At 45.1% G+C, this 17,726-nt stretch overlaps 1 long non-coding RNA gene across 1 annotated transcript in view; it reads left to right on the forward strand.

Annotated features, from left to right (window-relative positions):
* Window positions 1–7,498, forward strand: part of LOC138843255 (uncharacterized) — a 51,504-nt gene extending 44,006 nt beyond the window's left edge. The window contains exons 3-5 of the long non-coding RNA XR_011386408.1: window positions 5,345–5,560; window positions 6,894–6,980; window positions 7,433–7,498. This is a non-coding gene — a long non-coding RNA (uncharacterized lncRNA). The remainder of the gene's footprint in view (window positions 1–5,344; window positions 5,561–6,893; window positions 6,981–7,432) is intronic.
* The last annotated feature ends 10,228 nt before the right edge of the window (window positions 7,499–17,726 follow it).

Raw genomic sequence — 17,726 nt, forward strand, 5'->3', positions numbered from 1 at the left:
GGCCCCTGCACCTGCATGGTAGACAGGGAGGAAACACCTGGCTCCTGGCTTCGGATCAGCTCAGCTCCAGCCGTAGTGGCCATTTTGGGGGGTGAACCAATGGAAGGAAGGCCTTTCTCTCTGTCTCTCTCTCACTAACTCTATCTGTCAAATTAAAATATATCTGAAACTTTCGGTGCAAATGTCATACAGTAATGCACTGCCTAGCAATTTTCAAACAGGCTGCATATATGATGGTGGTCCCATAGGATTATAACGGAGCTGCAAAATTCCTACTGCCATTACAACGTCCTTGTGCAATGCATTACCTGTATATTTGCAATGTATTATTTATACACTGGCATAAATAAACCAACTGTGCTGCCTCTCAAGTAAAAATACAGCCACACAATGACACGCAGTACCTGATAATGATCATAACAGTTATGCTACTGCCTTACATATTTTATGTACTATACTTTTTAGCATTATTTTACTCTACTTTTTTTTTAAAAAGTTACTGTAAAACAGTATGCCCTGTTACCCAGGCAGCAGCCTCACACATCCACGTGTTCTATTCCTTGATTGCAGTAAGAGGCCACATGGTGTGACTGACCTGTATAGTTTAGTTTTCTGCAAGTGCCCTCTGCAGTGTTTAGCTGACAATGACATCGCTGGTCCCCCATTCAGATTTCTTGCGGTAGCTGATAGGTTTGATTTCATATCTTCTTCCTTACTGTATATTTTACTACATTGTATCTATTGTTGTCCGTGCTTTTCTTCTTTTCAGATTTCTTCCAGATTAATCAGGACATTAGTTTTAACTAATTCTCTCTTTGCTTCTTCCTCTCAAGCAATACAAAATTTTTATTTCATATTTAAAGATCAAAGTCTCTATGAATGTATGTAAATTCAGGGTCACTTGGATTCCCTGAAGCTTTTTTTTTTATTGTATTCGAAAGGCAGAGTTACAGACAGAGAGATAGAGTGAGAGATCTTCCATCTGCTGGTCTACAAATGGCCATAACAACAGAGCTGGGCCAATCCAAAGCTAGGAGCCAGGAGCTTCTTCCAGGTCTCCCATATGGATACAGGGGCCCAGGCATTTGTGCCATCCTCTACTGCTTTCCCAGGCCATTAACAAGGAGCTAGATCAGAAGTGGAGCAGCTGGGACTTGAATTGGTGCCCATTTAGGATGCCAGGGCTGCAGGCAGAGGCCTAACCTACTAGCCATAGTGCCAGCCCCCTGCCTGAAGCTTAAACACCATCACTCCCACTCTCTCCCTACCTTGGGAGACAGAATGTGTTTGGGATCTCATATATTTTCCCATTCTTATCCTCTATATTTTGTTAATTCAATTAATAATTTATATGAGGGTTCAAAAAGTTCATGGAAAAGCAAGTTTAAAGATAAGTTTATTTTGGTGCAAAAAATTTGTGTAGTGCAGTTTTTAAAAACAATATGCATTTCCCATGAACTTTTGGATACCCCCTCCCTCATTTAGGGAGTTTATAATTTTTTTGAAAACAACTCTAAAATTGGGGAAATTAAAATAGCACAGAGAATATCTGCAATTACCTTCACTCTGATTTGTCAATTATTATTAACATTTTACCCCATTAACTCTGTTATTGGCTTTCTTTTTTCTTTTTTAATTTAACAGACATATACCAATTGTACATATTTGTGGGGTATTTTGTGATATTTTGCTAAATATATATAATGTATAAAAGTCCAATCTGGGTAAATCTATTTATCCTTTCAAGCATTTAACGTTTCTTTATTGTGAAATCATAAAAAAAAAAAACTATCCTCTAGTTCTTTTTAGAGAAATACACAGTAAATTAATATTATCTATCTTTATCCTGCTGTGCAATAGAACCCCAAAATTTTACTCCTGTTTGGTTATAACCTTGTACCCCTCCCACCCTCTCTTTTTCTCTCTCTCTCTCCCTTTCTCTCTCCCTCTCTCTTTCTCACACACACATCTGTACCATCTGAGGATAAATTACATGTGTGTAATTGTCCTATCCCTCAACACTTCAGCGTGAACTTCCTAGGAAGAGTGACATTCTCTTACATAGTCACAGTGCAGTCATCAGTTTCCTAAGTCTATACTGGTAGAGTATTTTAATCTATGATCCATATTAATATTTTGTCCTTGGCTTACTGATGTCTTCTCATGTTCCCAAGTTCTCCTGCCTTAGTTGTATGTTTCCAGCCTTTTGTAATCAGAAACCATACACAGCCTTTCTTTCTCTTTAAGATTTATTTTATTTATTTGAAAGAGTTACAGAGAGAGGTAGAGACAGAGAGAGATATCTTCCATCCACTGGTTCACTCCCCAGTTGGCTGCAACAGCCGGAGCTGGGCCAATGTGAAGCCAGGAGCTTCTTCTGGGTCTCCCACATGGGTGCAGAGGCCCAAGGACTTGGGCCATCTTTTACTGATTTCCCAGGCCATAGCAGAGAGCTGGATCAGAAGAGGAGCAGCCAGGACTTAGAACTGGTGCCTCAGCTGGCGCCGTGGCTCAATAGGCTAATCTCTGCCTTGTGGCACCAGCACACCGGGTTCTAGTCCCGGTCAGGGTGCCAGATTCTGTCCCAGTTGCCTCTCTTCCAGGCCAGCTCTCTGCTATGGCCCGGGAGTGCAGTGGAGGATGGCCCAAGTGCTTGGGCCCTGCACCCGCATGGGAGACCAGGAGAAGCACCTGGCTCCTGGCTTCGGATCAGCACGATGCAGCCATTGGAGGGTGAACCAATGGCAAAAGGAAGACCTTTCTCTCTGTCTCTCTCTCTCTCACTGTCCACTCTGCCTGTCAAAAATAAAAAAAATAATAATAAAAAAATAGAACTGGTGCCTCTATGGGATGCCAGTGCTTCAGGCCAGGGCTTTAACCCACTGTGCCACAGCGCCGGCCCCATACAGCCTTTCTTAGTCTGCTAGCACATACACATTCTTTGAGAATACAGCTCCCCTGCCATCTTTACAGTTGGATGTTGTTTGATTCTGTGTGATTCAGCACAGGCCTTCTCACTCAAGCTCATCAAGGAGTGTTTTCCTCAGGGTATCCCACTGGAGGCGCTGGGGAAATCTCTGTCCTCCCCTGGGAATGTTAATGTTGATCATCTGATTTCTCTAGCATGATGGTTCTGTTTTTCTCCCTTGCAATGCGTAAGCAATCTGTAGTGGTTTATCTTGTTAACATGCACGTATATGCCAAGTTTTCTCCCAGATTTACACATTGATGTGTCTTGTTTGAGATAATCATTACTAATGATGTTTGCAAAATAGTGGTTTCCCATCTCCATCGTTCCCAAGAGATTTGTCAGTCATCTCTTGCCATTCAACCAGAAGCAAGAACCTGCTGCCTTCTAACTCACTCTCTCTCTCTCTCCCCTAAACAGTGGCTTTGGACTGGTGTCCTCTAAGCTCTTCCGACGCTGTCAGGTGGTGGCCCTGTGGGCATCCTGCTAGCTCTGGTTGAGTTGTTCCATCAAGTTCAAGGTCACAGTGCCTGTGCTGTGGCTCGCTGAAGCGCCTCCTACAGACTGCAGTGACAATGACCTTCTTCAGGCCTTTTGCGGGGTTCGCTTTGCATTGCCGGTCTGTGGCTCACCAACCTGAGGGCTGACGTCTCCAGCGCTGCTCCCCTAAACTCAGGGTCAGTGATGCCCTCACTATGCCTGAGTGCCCCTAGAAGCCGGGAGCCCCGCAGTCACGGTGCTGCCCTGGCTGTGGAGTCACCAAGCCCTTGCTTTTCAAAGCGGCCGGAGGACCCTCAAAGAAGGCCTGGAAGCCTTAGGTCTCTGATGGACACAGAACCTCCGCTCCCGCCCACACCTGGGAGCGCAGAATCTGTCTTCTAAGATATGCAGGGAGTACATCCAGGGTCGCTGATCACCCTTCCTCGTCCCTGAGTGTGACAAGAGCCGGATCTCGGGATGGCTGCACCTCGGCTGAGTGCGCTCCATCGCGGCAGGGGCCTCAGGGTTCAGCCACTCCTCCCCGCTAAGGAGCTGAGGAGCTGTCCAGAGCAGCCAGAGCCCCTTGCCCTGCAGGTCTTCACCGAGAGCCCGAGACATCAATGATCCCTACCCCTACCCCATGTCCGCACCCCGGCAGGGAACAAAGCGCGTCCCTGGGCTCCACGCAGCCCGCGCTTTGCTCAGGAGAGCGCAGCTCCATCCTGGGCGCCGGCACCAAGCGCGGGGTCCCCGGTGCCTTGTCCCCTTGTCCTCTCCCGGGCCGTGTGCGCGGGAGGCGTCGGGGACTCCCGCGCAGGCGGGCAGAGCAGCGCTGCAGAGAGGCCACACACCTCGCTCTGCAAGGCGCAGGGGGCGCGGGCTACCAGGTGCTGTGGGGTCGGTAGGCGGAGAACTTGGGGTCCCTGGCGGCCAGCCCACGCGCATTCTGCCCTCCCGCGTTCCGGAAGATGTAGGAGGGTGAGGCTGGCGGTGCTGTAGGGGACGCCCTGGATGTGGGAGGAGTCGGTGCCCCAGCCCCTCTTCTTGCCGCTTTCCCAGCCTGCAGGTGTGCTCGGTGTTTTTCACTCCCTGGGTGTTCGGCAGGTGGAAAGGGAGCTCCTCCACACCCCAGTGCCCAGCAGCCATAGCTGGGCCGATGGGAAGCCAGAAGCCAGGAGCTTCATCCCAGTCTTTCACATGACTGCAGGGGCCCAAACAGTTGGGCCATCCTCCAATGCTTTCTCAAGCTCATTAGCAGCGAGATGGACCGGAAGTGCAGCAGCCGGGACTCCAACCCAGTCCACATGGGATGCGGGCACTGCAGGCACCGTGTTAACTTGCTCCATGACAGCACTGCCCCCCCCCCCCAACTCTAACTGTCACAGTTAAAGCTCTGGCAGGTCACTTACTTCCAACTCAATTGCCGTCTCTGAGGCTGGGCTTGGGATTTAAAGATCAAACACGTCCAAAATAATGTGATTAATAGCTTTTTGTCATGTTTAGATTTTGTTTCTACCTCTACAAGTGGAAGTTATGGAACCAAACTTCCCTTGCACATGAAACACAGGTTCTGCAGCTACAATTTGATGAGAGGTACAAGGTCAAGTGCCCTGCTGGAGCCGTATTTGCTGGATCTCTTGCTGTTCTCGGGACCTGGCTGCTACAATGGTAGGGTGTTTTTAATATGCGTGGAAGACAGTAAAGTCACATGCTCTCTCACAGAAGAAATAAGCCCCTTGCTTTTCTGGAGCTTAAACCTAAAACTGGATTATCTTTAAATGTATAACTAAAACCTGTACAGCTTGGTAGAAAATAATGTGCTTATTGGGTCATCAAACTCTAAATTGTACCCTCAGCGTGGGTCACTATTTTGGCAAGAACTTGACTCTTCCTTAGGGTTGCAAAGTCTGAGTCTCCTGAAAAGTGAGACCCCACATTCTTGGAAGAAGTCCTGGAGCAATGGGGGTTCCAGTGGCCTATGGGCTCTGCTGTTGGCTGCAGACGAGGCTGCTCTTGTGTGACAGCAGGACATGGGGAGCCCTTCTTTGTGTTGAAAGAACCACCTATAAATAAAGAAAATGTTCGTCTTGGCAGTGAACTGGGAGATACCAGGTGAGCCTTCCTCCATCAGCTCATTAGAGATCTGGTTCAGCTGACCTTTCTTGGCATGTTTTTAAGATAAAATCTTGGGCATCCTAGTGTTTGCATTGGCAGTGTCCAAGCCCAACAGACCTTCTCCCTAACTTGTTCATGTTCTGGGAATGCTTTAAAAATAAGTAAAAACCTAGACACAGCTTTTTCATAATATTCCTTTCCCATGAGCTTTTTGAAGACCACCATGTATGCATGGATTTCAGAATTTCTTGGCCCCAAAATAAACTTATCTCCTAATTCCATTTCCCACTAATACTTTGACGTACCCTTGCATGAGAACCTGACACATTTCTCAAAGTTGCTAAGTGACACCAGTTTCTGAGCAGTACTCAAAGAAGTGTGCAGCCCGGAGCCATTTTGGTAATTACTCAGCATGTTAGCATGTTCAACACTCTTGGTCTGGCAGGAAAGCAATCCATTTCATCTGCTCCAAACCACTTTCCCAAACTGATTTCACAACTCCCCCCCTTTTTTGTGGAATACATATTGAGAATGGTCATTAAACACCCGGTCCATGAAGAAATATTTTACAGATGTTAAAGAGTTAAGTTACATCTCTTTCCAGCTGTCACTTTTCAGATGAAAGAAAAGACCAGGAGTAACGATCAATCTTTACCCACAGTAACATTGGTTAATATCTAGCTGGTCAACATTAAGATTATCAAATTCTCTTGGGCTTCTACTACATTCACAGTCTTTCTCAATTCACTTGTGTCTAGCTATCTCTTACCTGTATTTGGATTCTGTTCTCATTGACTCCAATTACCTGGTTTCCCTCAATTGAGAAAAAATCCCATTTTGGGAATTAACTGAAAGCCTCATAACAAATCGCAGTTGACTTGGACTGACAATTAAAATAGGGTACAGGGACAGGCATTTGGGTTTGCAGTTAAGCTACCTGTTAGGATGCACATGTCCCATACTGGACTATCTGGGTCTGATTCCTGGTTCAGGCTCCTCATTCAGCTTCCTGCTAATATGGATCGTGAGAGGCAACAACAAAGTCTCAAGTTGTTGGGTTCCTGCCACCCACATGAGAGACCTGAACTGAGTTCTGGCTCCTTGTACTAACAGCTGCCAGCTGTTGTGGGCATGTGGGGATTGACCAGTGGATGGGATGTGTGTGTGTGTGTGTATGTGTGCACATGTGTGTCTACCTCTCAGTTTTTAAATAGTTCATAATTCCTACAGTAATAGCTGTAGAGAACAAATCAGCCCTTTCTAATAGTCCCTCAATCTCAGCTTCTACCTCCAAGAACAACTCTCTTGACTTTGCCTCTTTGTGTTCTAGAACAGTATGGCATCACCAAGAAATCCCACCTGCATTAAAGAAAGTCACCAAGAGGAAGAGCATGTGCTGAGCAGTGAGATGTTGTTGGTGAGTCCTGGGATGAACAGAGATGCTGAGGAAGTCTGGGACATCTGTCTCTGAGGAAAATGTTTGTGGGACCTGGTGGAAGAATGTCCCTTGGGAAAAATCCTAGCCAGGTGACAGTATTCAATGGTAACTTCTTGCCATTGGTGAAGCTGCTACTATGTGTATCAAACTCTTTTTGGATCTCTTTTGTCTTTAGCTTTGATTTTTACCTTCAGCTTTGGATTTTAATAATTAAGGGCTGAATGATGTGAAATATGCATGAAATAGTCATCAAGGCATGAGTTTTTGCTGGACTTCCACAAGGAGCTCAGCCCTATGGTGGGCTGCTGTTGTAGGGGCTGTTTGGAGTCTCTCTTAAGACTTATCCCCCTCTGTGAAGTCAGCTTACTTCTGAGTGGCTCAGCCGTCCCACTCAGTGTGTGTTCTCTAACTTCAATTCTCTTTTCCCACAGGGCTTGTTAACCTCTTTACAAGTGGACTGACCTTAGTAAAAAGAAGCTGAAACATTCGGATCAGAATTGCTTGTATCTTTCATTGTGTGCTGTTTTAACTTCATTCTGTGCTTTTCCATCAGTTAAAACATTCCCAAATCAAGATCACCTTGACCTGAAGAACCAGTGTGAGGGGAGCATGTGTCCTGAGGAGCCAGGGTGAGGACTCTGTAACTGGGAGACAGAGCAGGCATAAGAAGATACCCCAGGGTCTTAGCACCACTGAACCCTACCCTCCCCTCCTGCACAGAAAGGATTAGGTTTCTCTTGCTACTCTCTCCCAACTTTGCCATTGCAAGTCTGCCTTTGCTGATACACAAAATGCATAAAAGTGTCCAAAAACCAAGCTCAAACGCTTGTATAAGTGATGTCCAACCATATTCCACCTTCTTTGGACAGGCTGTCTTGGTCTCTTTAGACCTTCAGCCTTCCACCAGATTTCCAGGGCTTGTGTCCAGGCTAGCTCAGTGGACATCCATGGGCCCCATTGGGAATGTTCCTCTCAGTCCCATCTTTCTACTCTGAAGGCCCTATTTCTAGCTTGAGCCCCAGAAATGCTTGCCACTTCCTGAAGGATTTTGGATCCAAAAGACTTCCATAGCCTAGGCAGCTCATGTTGAGAGCCTTGGGTGATCACTGACATCATACGTAAGAGTGTTAACTGTTAAACTAGCAACAAGAGTCACGGCACTAACTTCCCATGCAGGACCTCTGTCCTCAAAGAGAATGGGACCAGGAATGGGAGAGGGAAGGGAAGGAGGGGTGGGAGAGTATGTGGGAGTGTGGGTGTGGGGGGAAGAATCACTGTGTTCCTAAGGTTGTGCTTGTGAAATGCATGAGGTTTGTATTCCTTGGCTAAAAGGTTTCTTGGGCGAAAGATAAAAATAATAATAAATAAAGCAACACAATCAGAGAAAAAAAATGCCAATCATGAGCATCGTAGCCACATCACCAGTCAATGCTCTCTCACATGAGGGAGGAAGCCAGAGACCAGGAATAGAGTGACTGCCACACTTTCTCACAACAGCCCGTTCTTTCCTTGAACAAACTTGAAAAACCTCTGCTGTCCTACTCCTACTTTTGTCTCTCCAAACTGTAATTCCTTGTTCCCACAGTGAAGAAGGATCAAGAGGCAAGCTGGGCACCACTAGTGACACACCCACCTTTGGTCTCCTGTGAAAGTATTCCCAAGTATTAGCTGCCTGGAATCTAATTCAACACACCCAAGTGTTCCCCACTGGAGAATTTACCAGACACATCGCAACATCGTGTTCACTGGAAAGACTTCATTTTATAAACAGAGACTCAAGATTTTATATCTAACAATCCCTAACCATCCTTACCTCCTCAACTGGCTTTTTATGGCCATTTCATAACTTATCCCTATTTGTAGAAACTGCATGTAATCAACTGCTCCTCTAAGAACCTTGTATTGTGCTAGTCTTAATTTCTTAATCTGATAGATGTAATGGGAAGCCTAAAGCAGATTTAAATCTGAATTTTCTTCTAGGAATTTAACTTGTATGATACAGGTTTGGGTTTTCTTCTGGAGAATAGGAATCTTTAGAAAAGTTACTTGGGGGCCGGCACTGTGGCACAGTGGGTTAACGCCCTGGCCTGAAGCACCAGCATCCCATATGGGTACTGGTCTAGTCCTGGCTGCTCCACTTCCAATCCAGCTCTCTGCTATGGCCAGGGAAAGCAGTGGAAGATGGCCCAAGTCCTTGGGCTCCTATACCTACATGGGAGACCTGGAAGAAGCTCCCGGCTCCTGGCTTCAGATAGGCGCAGCTTCAGCCGTTGCGGCCAGTTGGGGAGTGAACCAGCAGATGAAAGACCTCTCTCTCTCTCTCTCTCTCTCTCTCTCTCTCTCTCTCTCTCTTTCTCTCTCTCTCTCTCTCTCTCTGCCTTTCCTTTCTCTGTGTAACTCTGACTTTCAAATAAATAAATAAATCTTTAAAAAATAAAGAAGTTACTTGGTTCATGAATAAAGCCCAAAAGGCCCCACACTTGGGCCTGAAGTGTGTATTGCTAGCAATTATGAGTTAAATGAAACACTTTATATTCGTTCCCTATAGGAAACAAATGATGATGGGAGCTCTGTGTAGGAAGTTCTGACCACTTGAACTTCTCAGAGGCTATGGAATTCAGAGAAAGTGAGAACTTGAGTGGGGAACTTGATCTTCTCCAACCAATAACTAGAACCACATGTCAACCAGCCTCCCAGGTCTCCACTGTTCAAATTCCATATGTTTCCTCTCAGTCTCTTCTGATTCTTAATTTTTACCCTTGTTATATTAAAGTTGGAGAGGACCTCTGTTAGATATAATTCCATCTTCCTGCTTTTACAGATGGGGAGAGAAGTCCAGCAGGCACGAGACTTGTACTATCAGGAGGCATCTATCACACAGTTCAAGCAAACTTGGCAGCTCCGTGGAATCCACTGACATGCAAGGCCTTCATGCTAGTGGGGGAGGAAGATGGCAGGAACATTTGCCATTCAAAAGGCAAAGGTGCTCAGGACCTGTGAAATGCATGCACCTACCCTCCTGGACTCTCCACCTATGGGTCACACTGGCCAGCAGGTGGAGCTGCTGGTTCACCTCCTTGTCAGAGTCCGTGTAACCTGGGAAGGTCAGCTGGACAGGAGTTAGAATCCTGTTTGAGTCAGGTCTTGAGCCATTCTCTCCACATGTTATGGTCAAGCACCCAGTCTTCTAGTCGGCACTGTCCCTGGCTAAGCTTTGCCTATATATGCTTTGACCTGTGCAGAGCAACCCTTGCTTGCGCATGCTCAGACTTGCTTAATGGAGACTCCCTGGCAGAAGTCTTGTGTCATGCAGAGAGTGATAGGGGAGTGTGGGTGCAGTTTGTTGGGAAGATTGAGTGAGTCTCAAACGAGGTTTTATTTGAAGTCATAATTTAACCCTTTATTTTCTTCCCTCTCCATTCAAGGAGAAATATCTCATTTGTAGAAACACCTCATTTGGGTGTCAGAGCCTCGGGCTAGGTCGCTTCCCATAAGTACAAGGTAAAGGAGCACTTAGACACAGAACACTTTTACAAGTCACTTATTCAGTTGTTAATAGGCACTGAAGAAGGATTAGGACCACAAGACAAACAGAAACCCATTCTAGGACTATAAGAAAAACAGAAACCATTCCTGCCTTCACCTTCAATGTAGAGGATCATGAGAAAGCAAGGTAGGTGGGAAGTCACATGTAACTGACATGCTGAAATACAAGTGTCACTCACGTTAATGGGAAATGGAGCTGAAAGCTACATTTATTTTAGTGGAAAAAATTCGAAATCCATACATATGTTTTTGCATTTTTCATGAACATTTTGGAAACAGCTAGTATGGCACCCCTGAGTTACTGGGGGGTGGGAATATGTTAGGATGTGCTTGTATGAAAGAAGGAAATGAAAATGAAAACTTGACCTTGACCAAATCATGAAATGAATTTGAGCATCACCTGTATAACATCAGGAAGATCCTGAATGACAGACCTGCATTTCGGGTGAGAGTTTGAGACTTCCTCTCCCTAACCTGCACCCACTCTCCTCTCTCCCTCCCTTACACACAGTGAAACAATCTCCTCCAGTAATTCTCCATTAATCCCCGGGGTGGGTTTGGGGGGAGACAAGGCTCAGAGGTTCTGATTTCTTTTCTACCTTGCTGTATTGTGGGGCTGGGGCTACACTAACAGAATGCAAGGATTCCCACCAGCTAGTCACACATCCAGTTGTTTATAGTTGATTCTGGAAACATGCTATAAAACAGATTGACTTTGCTCCAGACTGTGGGCCCTTCTGTAAGAAGCTGTTAGCCTGATAAAGGGTAGATAACACACTTTACTCAATTCCACATCAGCTTCTTCCTGTCCTCCCTCCCCTCTTCTGGGATTAATCGGAAGCAAAACATGTTTGAATCATGCACCTGCTTTCACTGATCTTTCTTTAGTGGGAACTTGGAGTTTGCTGTTCCTGCCACCTGCAATGCGGCCCTCCCTTCTTTCACTTCTCTGCCCATGGGTCACCTCTTTTCTCACCACTTTTCTTAAAATGCCACTGCTTTTCCTCCACCCCTTCATCTTGGCTTGTTCTTGTGCATTCTCACGTGAGAGTAGCAGGGCCCCAAGTGGTTTTGTTTTCCACGGTGTCCACAAATGTCCTGGCAAAATGTCATGTGTCCCCCAATGTACAGGCAGAATCATCTGCCCAGTGAAGGGGGGTGGGGCAGTTGCTTTGGTATTCTGACAGCTCCTCCCACAGCCTCAGGTGGATAAGCAGTCAGTGTTCTAAATCTGCTACCCTCCCTAGTGAGGGAGGGAGGGAAGGAGGGAGGGAAGAAGGAAGGGTATGGGTCTGGTTGAGGGCTAGACTGTACAATAGGTGGAGCAGGAGCATCATGAAAGCAGTTTCTGCTCCTCTGTCCCCAATGCCTTGGTGCTCTGGGCAGAACTTGAGTCACCTTGCAAAGACTTCAGTCATAAATGGGGACACACACTTTCAATGCTCGTGGGAAGATAGGAATGGGCAGTGATGGCACATTATGGGTACAGAGGACTTGAGGCAAGCAGCAGTTTGATTGCAAGCTGGTGGGCTTACCATGGTGCGGCTGCGTGGCTGGTCAGTCTTGATTGTGGGGTGTAATCTCACCCACAGCAGCAACCCCTGAGACCCGGCCTCCTTTATCCTCTTGCACAGACACAGGGAGACAGATAGATCTTCCATCTGCTGCTTCACTCTCCAAGTGGCCACAAAGACCAGGGCTGGTCCAAGCTGAGGCCAGGAGCCTGGAACTCCATCTGGGTCTTCCACATGAGCACAGGGACCATCTTCTGCTCTTTTCCAGGTGCATCAACAGGGAGCTGGGTCAGAAGCAGAGCAGCCAGGACTCAAACTGAAGCTCATACGGGATGCTGGCATGGCAGTTGGCAGCTTAACCCCTGGGCCACAAAGTTAGCCACAAAGCTGATATTTTTTTTAAGATATATTTATTTATTTGAAAGGAAGAGTTACAGAGAGGCAAAGAGTAAGAGAGAGAGAGAGAGAGAGAGAGAGAGAGTTTTCCATCCACCAGTTCACTCTCCAAATAACTGCAATGGCCAGAGCTGGCCCAATCCAAAGCCAGGGGTCAGGAGCTTCTTCCAGGTATCCCACATGGGTGCAGGGGCCCAAGGACTTGGGCCATCTTCTACTGCTATCCCAGGCCATAGCAGAAAGCTGGATTGGAAGAGGAGTGGCCGGGACTAAAACCAGCACCCATATGGGATGCCGGAGCTTCAGGCCAGGGCTTTAACCCGTTGCGCCACAGTACTGGCCCCCTTTCCAGATTCTTTACTGAGTGAAACCATTCCAAAATATGAGGTTAATAAGGGCAAGCTTTATGGCACAGCAGATTAAGTTGCTGCCTGGGATGCTTTCACCAACCTGCCTGCTTCTGCCACTGCTACCACTAATGCTGCTAAGAGAAGCATGAGATGATGGTTCAAGTACTTGGTCCCCTGATCTCTGCAAGGGAGACCTAAATTGTATCCTGTGCTCCTGGCTTTGGCCTGGCCCTATCTCACTGCTATGTGCATTTGAGGAGTGAATCAATTTATGGAAGATCTGTCAGTCTGCCTTCCAAATGAATAAAAATACATAAAAATTAAAACATGATGTGAATAAAGAAAATTTCCAGACAAAAGTACTAACATAATTAGTCATCAGCAGACCTACACCATTGAATGCTGTAGGAAGTCTACAAGCTGAAAAAAAAATGTTGGAAGATTCTTTATTGGATGTACAGCGACAAATCAGAATCACTAAAGATGACAAGCATGTGCAGTGGTGAATATAGATAATTAATTTCCTTAAAAGAGAGATCATTATTTGAAGCAAAAGCTATCACACCATGTGTGGCACACATGTGTTAATTCAGTATGTACACATTGGTATAAAAATAGCACATTGCAGAAGGATCATAATGGAATTGTTGTTTGAAAAATACCCTATATTCATATGATGCAGTGCAGTGTTAATCATGTATATTGTGGCAAATTATTCATATTGTAATTCCTTAGAACAATTAATGCATATGGTTATGTGTCAATTGAAGAAAATTAATACAAGAAAGCATGGTAGGGGCCAGCACTGTGGCGTAGCGGGTAAAGCTGCTACCTGCAATGTCAGCATCTCATATGGGCACTGGTTTAAGTCCTGGCTGCTCCAGTTGTGATCCAGGAAAGCAGTGAGGATGGCCCAATTCCTAGGACCCCTGCACCCATGTGGCAGAGCCAGAGGAAGTTCTTGGCTCCTGGCTTTGAATCAGCATAGCTCCGGCCATTGAGGCCAATTGGGGGGTGAATCAGCAGATGGAAGACCTCCTCTCTCTATGCCTCTCTTTTTCTCACTGTAACTCTGACTTCCAAATAAATAAATAAATCTATAAAAAAGAAAGAAATAAAGCATTGTATGCCCTTGCTAAGGTCGCCATAATTCAATACTATAGACTGAGTGGATTAAACAACAGAAATGTATTTTTTCATAGTTCTGGAGAATGAAAATTCAAGAGTGAGCTTCTTCAGACTTGGTTTCTCCTAGGCCTTTTTCTTTGGTTGGAAGATGGCCAAATTCTATGTCCTCACTTGATCTTTCCTATGCCCCATCCTTGGTGTTTCTCTTCCAAAGACAGCAGTTGAATTGGATAAGGGTCCATCCAAAGGACCCTATTAATCTCAATTACTCATTTGAAGGTCCTATGAATGTCCACATACATCTTTTGGAAAAACATGTTTCATCTATAACATAGATCTAAATATACAACAGGAATGCCATATGAAATATTTAAAACACTTTATTGGCACTGGCTTTTAGCCTAGTGCTTAGATGTCGGTTAAGATGCATGTGTGCCGGATTTGAGGGCCTGGGCTCAGACTCATAGTGCTAGCTTCCTTCTTGGGAGGACCCCAGTAGGCAGTGGCAATGGCTCAAGGGACTGGTGTTCAGACATCCACGTGAAATGGGAGGAAGAGCTTCAGTGAGTTTCCAGGTTCTGGCTTCAGCCTGGCTCAGTTGCAGTCATTGCAGGCAGCTGGGGAAGTAAAATAGTGAATGGGAATTCTCTCCATGTGTGTACCAAATAAGCAATGTAAATAAGAATGTTTTTAAAAATAATTTAAAATATTTGATGACCTCAAAAGAAGGTAGAAAAACAGAGAAACAAATCAAATGAGATAAACAGAAAATAAATAATAAAATAGCAGACATAATTTCAACCACATTTTAATTAAATGTAAATGGACTGATGATTAACACAGAACTCGTCAGGTTTGATTAAAAGAACAAGACATTTCATTATGCAAATCCATAAGTGATCCATTTTAATACAGGTACACAGACTAAAAGTAAAAGAAGATGCACCATGCAGAGTGGGATGTACAGTGTAGTAAAGAAAACTGCATCCCATATTGGAGTATGTTGGTTTGATACACAGTTCTGGCTTCCAGCTCTACTTTCCTGCTAATTCAGACTCTAGGGGGCTAGATGATGCAAGTAACTGAATTGCTGGCTGATGATTTCAACACAGCACAGTCCCAGTCATTGCAGGTATTTGGAAACTGAATCAAGGATGAGACCTCTCTCCATCTCTGCCATTTAAATAAAAATAAATATTTTACAGAGATATGAACATATCTCTGTATATGAACACTATCTATATGAACACTAATCATAAAAAGCTCAAGTTGAGGGGGCCGGTGCTGTGTGGCAGTAAGTTAATCCTCTGCCTGTGGTATCAGCATCCCATGTGGATGCCGGTTCTAGTCCCGGCCGATCCACTTCTAATCCAGCTCTCTGCTGTGGCCTGGAAAGGCAGTAGAGGATGACCCAAGTGCTTGGTCCCCTGCACCCACATGGGAGACCAGGAAGAAGCACCTGGCTCCTGGCTTGGGATCGGTGCAGCTCCAGCCATTGCGGTCATTTGGGGAGTGAATCAATAGAAGGAAGAATTTTCTCTCTGTCTCTCCCTCTCACTATCTGTAACTCTACTTCTCAAATAAATAAAATCTTTTAAAAAAAGCTCAAGTGTGTATTATATTTTGTACAAAATAACAATATTTATGTAAAATATGTTACCACAGATGTAGAGACTTTTCTTCACAATAAATAGCTCATGTGTCATTATGATATAATAATCATAAATGTCCATGTTCATAAAACAAAGTTTCAAAGGACATGAGGGGCAGCACTGTGGTGCAGCAGGTTAAAGCCCGGGCTTGCAGTGCCAGCATCCCATATGGGCATTCATTCGAGCCCTGGCTGTTTCACACCCCATCCAGCTTCCTGCTAATTTTCCTGGGAAAGCAGTGGAAGACAACCCATGTTCTTGGGCCTCTGCACCTATGTGGGAGACCCTAAAGAAGCTCTTGGCTCTTAGTGTCAGATCAGCTCAGCTCTGGCCATCACAGCCATTTGGGAAGTGAACCAAAGGATGGAAGACCCTTCTCACTCTTTCTGTCTCTATTTCTCTCTGTAAGTCTTTCAAATAAATAAAAAATAAATCTAAAAGAACATGAGACAAAACCCACAGAACTAAATAAGAAACTGAAAAAAATCCACAAAGTTAGATAATTAATACTTTTCTTTTAGTAACTCATGGACCAAACAGATAAAAATCAGCCAGATATATATGAGTGCATTGATCAATGCATGTCAACCACTTTGTGGAACAGTCACTACAACAGAACATTACCTGCACAGTAACTGGCGGACCCCAACTGAGTCATCACAACTGCCTCCTGGGATCTTCATTAGCAAGAAGGTGGAATCGGGAACCAGAGCTGGAAGTCAACCCCACGCACTCTAAAGTAGGACTTGAACATTTTCTTTGGTATCATAGCTACTAGGCTAAATGCTAACTCTCCCTTTACACATTTTTTTTTCCTCTGCTTTATTTGAATGTACTGTGCATACTCTTCTGCAAATTCTGTTTCTACTAGGACCACACTGATGGCATCTTATCTTTTTCCCTGAACTATTCTAGTTTCTTCCACTTAACATGACCCATCTAAGTATTCCTTCTGGTCTTCTCTGCATTCTATTCTGCGGTTCTCCTTGTTAAATTTGTCCCTCTGTAGTCTGACATTCTTGTTTCCCTCTAGTTTGTGTCTATCCCACAGCCTTCAGACCAAAGCTTCTACTGCAGGTTGAATCCTCCTTTATAGCTGTCTAAATCACACCTCAAGCTCAAAAACATCTAACTTGAAAATCATATCATGGGGGCTGGCATTGTGGTATAGCGGATAATATTGGGGCCAGTGCTGTGGTGTAGCCAGCATCCCATATGGGCCCAGTTCAAATCCTGACTGCTCCACTCTGGTCCAGCTCTCTGCTATGGCCTGGGAAAGCAGTAGAAGATGGCCCAAGTGCTTTGGCCCCTGCACCCACATGGGAGACCTAGAAGAAACTCCTGGCTCCTGGCTTCAGATCAGCCCAGCTCTGGCCATTGCAGCCATTTGGGGAGTGAACTAGCAGATAAAAGATCTCTCTTTTCTCTATTTGGCTCTCTCTCTCTCTCTCTAACTCTGCCTTTCAAATAAATAAATACAATCTTTTTAAAAAGTATATATATTGCCACCTGATTTTTTTACCCACTACTCCATAGGGAAAATATAAATATGTATTGTAGTAAACCTTTTTGGTAATTGTTCCAAAAGACACGCCTCCCCGTATCCAAGTCTTCAAATGGTCCTTCAACACAGTTACCCTTGACTGTGCCATTTTACTTGGATTAGCCCATGGGCCATCAATATATATCGGACAAAGTTTGAAGAGCTTTGCCAGGGCCAGCCCTGTGGTGTAGTGGGTAAAGCCTCTGCCTGCAGTGCTGGCACTACACATGGGTATTGGTTCAAGCATTGGCTGCTCTACATCTGATCCAGCTCCCTGCTAATGTGCCTGGAAAAACAGTGAAAGATGGCCCAAGTACTTGGGCCCCTGCACTACATGGAAGACCCAGAAGAAGCTTTTGGCTTCTGGCTTCAGTCAGACCCAGCCCTAACTATTGCGGCCATTTGGGGAGTGAACCAAATGAATGTTTCTGTCTCCCTCTACCTCTGCTTTTCAAATAAATAAATAAAAGCATCCATCTCAATCAAGATATCAGATGATTAAACCCTACTTTAAGATCCAAGGAAAGACATGTCTATGTAGTGTAGCTCACCTCCAAAAGATTGATTCAAAGTTACAAATGAAAGCATTGTATTTT

This window comes from Oryctolagus cuniculus, chromosome 2, assembly GCF_964237555.1.
Source record: "Oryctolagus cuniculus chromosome 2, mOryCun1.1, whole genome shotgun sequence".
Taxonomy (NCBI): domain Eukaryota; kingdom Metazoa; phylum Chordata; class Mammalia; order Lagomorpha; family Leporidae; genus Oryctolagus; species Oryctolagus cuniculus.